This window comes from Psammomys obesus, unplaced genomic scaffold (assembly GCF_907164565.1).
Source record: "Psammomys obesus unplaced genomic scaffold, mPsaObe1.curated_primary_1811, whole genome shotgun sequence".
Taxonomy (NCBI): Eukaryota; Metazoa; Chordata; class Mammalia; order Rodentia; family Muridae; genus Psammomys; species Psammomys obesus.
Genome location: NW_026592118.1, coordinates 19,388,663 through 19,395,941, shown reverse-complemented (window position 1 = coordinate 19,395,941; position 7,279 = coordinate 19,388,663).

Sequence of the window (7,279 nt, the reverse complement as noted above, 5' to 3'; positions counted from 1 at the left end):
CTTTACCTGCTGAGCTATCGTTCTCACCCCATTTATTTCCAAACAATATAACATACCTTTCTTAAATGTGATGATATTATTTAGAAACACATTTATCTAAATTAAAGCATAATTTATAACATTAAATAGCTTATTCCTATGATGCGATTCTGCAGAACTAGTGAGAGATTGTTCAGTGATTGATGTAATATAATTCTTAAGCTTTTTCATTGACAAACTGCAAAAAGAACAATTTAAAACGAACATTGAGTAGATCGTAAAGTGTGGACAGTATAAGTGCTTCTGCAGATAAGAACAGCAGTCGATGCTGTGTCCACACAGGAGTTTAGGTGTGTCTCAGGTTTGTAGCAGTAATGGAAGCAGATCCAGTAACTTAGGAAAAGAAGAGATGCATGGCTACAAGTGAAATAATTCTCAGGATTGAGGGAGACTTGTCAGTTCAAACAAACAGGCCAATAAAAAAGGACAGATAAAAGGGAATCTCACCAAGGCCTGGCCCTGGAAGGAGCTACAAAGGTGGCAGTTCTGCCGCACACAGTCCCTAATGTGGCTGAGTTCACAAAGCTCAGTGCTGTTTCGGCTGTGAAAGGATTTATGACTCTTCAAACTAGTGGGAACATTTAAGCTTTAATTTCTCCAGTGAGGATCTGATTGGGTAACTCTAAGTATATGTCCTAGGCTCTTCTCAGAGGTACAAAGACATACTTTATTCCTTCAGTGTCCTAATTTGGATGACTAGCATGTCTTTCCCATGAGACATACACTTGGGGCATTCTTTCTAAACAAGAAGAATAAGAAGACGTCTAATGTCAGCAAAATGACAAAAGCCTCCAAAGAGCAACCAAATTAAATTATAGCTCAAACCCCATCAGTGTCTATCAAAACACTTCCTGTTCCTGTATCCCAGTCGTGAACTATATTTGTACAAATGGTAATTCTGAAAATATCAAAGTTTCTAACATCCATTTTTAAGAAGTTTTGTATATGTATGTTTGCATTTTATGATGTGCAGGTGAATGTAGAGGCCTGAAGAATCAGATTACCCTGGCTCTGGGTATACAGGTAGTTGTGAACCACTCAGTTTGGGTACTGGGGAGCAAACACGGGTCCTCTGCCAAATCTGCAGAGCTCTTTACCACTCAGTAATCTTACTAGCTCCTAATATTTTTAATGAAAAATAAAATTAGTTTTTCTGAATATCATAAAAAAATTAAAGAAGGTTTTGTTTTTTTTTTTTTTTTTTTTTACTTATATTTATAATAAGAAAATGTTACAGTAGGCCATTTTATTTCCCACCAGAGCTTGAGGTTCCTTGGCTCCTTTGTCTCAGGACACTGTCCTTAGGACACTGTCCCACTCCAGAGATTTGTAGTTTCTGGGTTCCTGTGTGTTTGTGTCTGGAGACCCTTCCCTCAGGACACTGCACCACCTCGGAGCTGGGATACCTTCCTCAGGCCTCGGAGTTGTGGTTTTCCACCTGATCAGAAAGGCCAACAGAAGTTCCATCAGAAGTTAAGATTAAAGATCAGGCAGCAAGATATTTAAGCACACGCTGCAAGACACGGGGACTGAAATTCATCACACACAATCCCATTACTTCACAAAATCCACCCCAGGCCTCCGAGGTCTGTGGAATGCTTCTTCCCTCAATAGTGTAGAGTTTAAAGCAGCTGCTCCTTGAATTTAGAAACCCCATCCTTCCTGAAGCTACCACTCTAGTCAGAGAGGAAGTTTTGCCATTCGTATCAAGCCATCTCCCATCGTTGTTCAGTCTGTGCCCTTTGTCAGCTCTGGCTCAGGTGGAAGCCTGTAGCATTATTTACAACTATGTTATCCATGGAAATTCTTTTAGGTAAATTTTCCAATCTCTAAAATTTGTATAATCAATGAATAACATTAAAAATAAAATTTCCAATGTGAGAGGAAAGGACTCAGGGAGGGAATGTAAAACCATTGTTGTGTGAACATGAAGACCTATGTTGGATCACAAAGCCATGTAAAGGCAATCTTTGCAGCTGGAAAGGCAGCCAAGTGGGTAAAAGTGGCTTACATGAAAGCGACCTGAGCTAAGCTCCTGGATGCTAAAGAGGAAGAGGAAAACCAACTCCTAAAAGTTGTCTTCTGACATTCCCATATACGACATGGCACGTGAACCCACCCACATAGACACACACAAACACACACACACACACACACACACACACACACACGTACGCACGTACACCCACACAAAATTAAATTTAATCCAAAAAAATAAAAGCAAGCCTGGCACAATTGTGCGTTTCTGTAATCCTTGGGCTGCGTTGGTGGAGGCAAAGGATTACCGACACTTACTGGCCAGGCATTCTAGACTGGGTGCAGAGAAAAAACCTTGTCTCCAAAAATAAGGTAAAGTGTAATTACAGAGGAGATCAAACATGGACCCCCGTCTTTCACGTGTGTTTGTGCACATGTGTAATCACAGAGCATAGAGGAACAGGTAACACAGACACAGATACACACACACACACACACACACACACACACACACACACACATACACAAAGAGAGAGAGAGAATAGATGAAATCCCGATATCCAAAAGGCAGGTGGAGTTGTCAGCCCCTTGCTGGATGCTACCAATCTAGACAGCTTTTGTGTCGAGGAGTCGCTTTCGTCACTGTCCCAGTCTGTGACAAACACTGTGGATTGACTCAATCCAATGTTCCCAACACAGCCCCTCACTTGGTCCTCAGCTGGAAATAGCTCTGTGGTGTTATGTCAAGTGAAAAAGGACAGTGGTGGAAAGTGGATATTCTTCTAAGAATGAAGATTAGGTAAGATATATAAGGAAGAAAAGTGTTGGATCTTCATTTGACGTTTGAAACAGAGGAATTCCTCAGATTAATCATTTAGCTGAAATTGATACTATAATCCCTCCCGTAAGTGCTTGAGCTTCAGAGGTGAGGAATGAAGAGTATGTTTTGAGTGGCAACAGTTTGACAAGCACACACTGTAGTAAATCATCAGAGCAGCCGATACTAAGAGAGCTGACCAGTCAGGAATCCAGGGCATTATGAACATCAAATGTCCGATTGAACTTCAAAGTTTTTTTTGAAAAGTATAATCTGCCAAATGGAAGACAGAATGTTGTTACCAACATCTCTTCAACCGATCCTCAACCTTTCACACTTCAACACTTGAAACTACTTTCACCACCACAGGTTCTGGGTAAACACTAATATTATTGATTTTGTCCTTGCTGCATGTGCCTAGAGCAAGCCAATAGCTCTATTTTTTTTCTCTCTCTCTGTATATATGCCTAGACCATATCTTGGCAAACTTGTGGGGCAGGTTTTGCTAGGGTGGGCTCTGAACACCTGTGTTTCCTTAAATCATTATGTGGTAAATCATTAGCTGCGGTGTTTAAAGGTTTGGCTTAATACGACTTTAAGCACTGACCTTTTCTGAAAAAGGATCAGACCAAATGGTGACTCACTGACAAAGAGCTAGTAGCCCCTTAAAACTCAACATACAAGCAACCAACCTTGGTGTCTGTTTCCACAGCCAATCCTGTGTGTTGGACCACATCACTCAGGCTTGCTTTTCAACACTCCCATGGAAATGTTCCATTCAAGGACACGGTTTCCCACTGTTTACATTTTCCCTGAGGAGGAAGCAATCTGCGGACATCAGAGATTTAAATTTACCATTAAAATGAGGTTTTTTATTTTTCCCACCCTTGCTGCCAATTATTTCATAATGGCAGGCTTGGCACGTTTGCCAGCCTCACAAGGCTCACAAATAGGTTCTCCATGGAGATGAAATTCTTCATTGTTGTCATTCCAAAAATGTATACTTGAAAGAATGTACTGTGTTCTGTAAATACCCTTCGAAAGATGCAAATTTATATCTTGCTACTAAAGTTTGAACACGGTTCTTTCTTTTTGTCAGTGCAGACACACATAATACGACCTCCGGCAGAATAGGAACTCCACCCAACATGCCTGTGGCAGACACAGCTGAACTGACCTTTATTATTTTTCTCCCTTTTAATGACACATCCACAGCTGGTCTCCTAAAGGAGCAGGGAGATCCAATCATAACTTGAGCCAAATAGTGTTTGAAAACTTTTGTCAAGATTTTTGCCAAATGTTAAAACTTCTATCTCTATCTCTTTAAATTCTTGCATATTGGAAGAAAATATTTAATCCACATGTTTCTGAATAACTTGTTTTTTGGAAAAAAATATCTTCTGAGTACAAATAACAATCAACATATATGTGAATGTGTGTATGTGTTTATGTTAGATTGTAAAATAAATACATTTTCTTATAAAAGTTGATGAGAATCAAAATGTACTTAATGTAGGAAGTCCTAAGAAAAATATTTGAATGAATGAAATTGGCTTTTATTTTGTGGGGAAGAAAGTGATATGATAACATACACATGCAGAATATAAACATTCTTTTTTGTTCACTTCATGAAAGTGGTATTTCTGTTATCTAATATGTTACATGTGCTGTAGTTACTGAGTTTCATAGAAAGGCACCCACATATTCTTTCATAGAACTAGCCACCTGACTCCTCGGAAATATAAAGTGGAAGCCGCAGACAGGAGAATCAACTCTATGTTAGCGCTGGTGATGGTGAATTTAAGTTTAAATCCTCCTTGTTAAGTAACAAAATCATTGAGGAAACCGATAAAGTATGGACAATTTATTATAGACAGTTCAAATTTATGAGGATCTATTTCAGTGAAACAGAAACCGACTCAGTATGACAGTGTGTCTTTCCTGACGCTTGGCCTCCTGGGAAGAACATACAGTAAAACAATATCTGGAGAACTGTGAATCTTCGGTAGGACGTATTTTGTTTAGGAAAAATAATTTTTACCTTATTGTTCGAGTGTGTGGTAGAAGAAGAAGCCAATGGGGGAAAAAGAAAAACTTTTAAGTGATAAACTAGTCTTTGAAACAACCCTCCTCCCCTCAAAAAAAAAAAAATCTCCTTTAAGTTGTTCTCTAGGAATGAGAGGAATAGAATTTTGGGTCAGTACAGTTGCATCATACAACTTCCTTTTCCTTGGTTTTGTTCCCTTTGCTGGCAGTGTCCAGCGTCTAGTGAAAACTAAGTCCCCTGATAGCATTTGTATTTCTTACATCTGTGTGAGACTGTCATCTGGCTCAAGAGTAAGTTCACAGCAAACCAAGTGCTCCAGTGTGCGAGGGGCCTAGGTTGTCTTTAACTTGGACACGGAGACCAGTGTGTGTCTCTCCAGCACAGCCCTGCTGCTCAGAGCTGCCTGGTGGTGCACGCCGACAGTCCATCGTGAGGGATCGACCTCCCCAGAAACGTCCTCATGGTTTTGCTCTCAGCTCATGCCTTCCCTGTTGACCCCATTGCCGCTTAAAGTTGTTACATTAGCAACCACTGGCACTTAGCATGAACATGGTGAAACAGGTTAACCACAGGGACAGACAACAGAGAAGTAAACACAATTCTTAGTTCTGTGTTATTTTAGGAAATTTTCTTTTCGCATGAACATAATAGTTCCTCACATGGAATGAAAGGCTCCAGTTTGGCAATGATCAATGAAGAGCTTTTGCATTACATGAGTGTATTATAAATATGAATGCAAAGCATTAATGGCAGTGTTATAAAATATTCTGCATTATATAGATGTGTCATAAGCATACATGCAAAATATAAATGCATAATAAATTAAGGTTATAAAGAAGGAAACATTTTGAATATAAAACCACATGTGGAATATTGTGTTTGATTGTGCATAAATATAAAAATGAAAAATGAGACAAAGCCAAATTATTTTAAGACTTAGACAAAAAATGTGTAAAAAAAAACAGAAATGTCATAATAAAGATTTCATGTGATATTTTTCTTTCATTTTGTAAATATTATTCTTATCTTGAAAATTTGTTTTTGCAGTATATTTCACATCATAAGGATGGGAAGAAAAAACAATAAATTCTGGCACTCTCATATTTATAGTGTATATACAACTCTCTCTCTAACACATGCACAAAATGTACAAATACTAATTAATAAAATAATATTAATAACCTAATTAATTAAAATCACATATCACATAATAAGCTAGGTGAGATTGTGCTCATCTGCAAAGTAAGAAAGACCCCTGGGTTGAATTGTTAGTATGGAAGACATGTAGATACGCTGACTAAAAAGTATACAATCAAATAAAATGTCAAAATGTCACACAGTCACATAGAAAAATGAGAATGAAGGGGTCTGACAGATTTTAAAGAGGGTTCTCTCGAACTTTGAAGGAGGCACTTCAGAAGCTGCCTCCCAAGGGCTGTAGAGATGGCTCAACAGTTAGGAGCACTGGCTGCTGTACCAGAGGACCTGGATTCAGTATCCAAAACCCACATGGCAGCTCACAACCATTTGCGTGCTCATCTCAAGGGGATTGGAAGCTGTTTTTTGGCCTCCTTGGGTACCAGGAACGTTTGTTTGTGGCCGATAGACTTATAATCAGGCAAAACATACATGTGTACTAAAATCAAATAAGTGCCTCCCATGTTCACTGTTTATGTCAGTTCTGCGTTAATAGTTTTGTAATGATGCTGGATCAAAGTAGAACTCTAATGACACTGGGAGACCTTTGGTTACCTAAATGATGGCTGTTTTCCCATGGATGGTTCTCAATAAGAGGCCTAGCTTTCATCTTTGCCCAGATAAGACGTGTCAGTGAGCACTTTAAGAGTTCACACTCTTAGCTCCAGACCTACATTAGAAGCACACTGAAAAGAACTTAACTTCCACTATAGAACACAATTATAATTACAGTATCTTGGTTGCCTTTAATCTTATGGATAAGATGGAAATACTACCCCACCCCACTAAGCGGAGTGTCTTATGAAGTTGAGCAGAGCAGTCCAGTTAGCTTTAGAGATAGAAAAGGGTGCAGAAATGCAGAATCAAACGAAAATGTAGATTGGTCATTTCTAAGTTGCATTCTTCATGAGACAATAGAGAAAGAACCCAGTGACTAGCAGGAGAGTTCCTCAGACACTTTCATTTTCATGTCAGGATTAAACAGAGGAATCTTCAGTATACTGCTTATTGGAGCGGCTTTGTTGGAGAAAGGTGACTGTTCTCCGTTCCTGATTTCTCGGGTCTCGTGAGCAACTCGGTTTCAGCTTTGTGACATGGAATTATGTTTTGCATGGGTGATGCCAGTTTTTTTTTTTTTTTTTTTTTTTTTTTGCCTAAGTTGTAGGGTTCCAGTATAAGTGCTTAGTTCAAAACTACTTCCT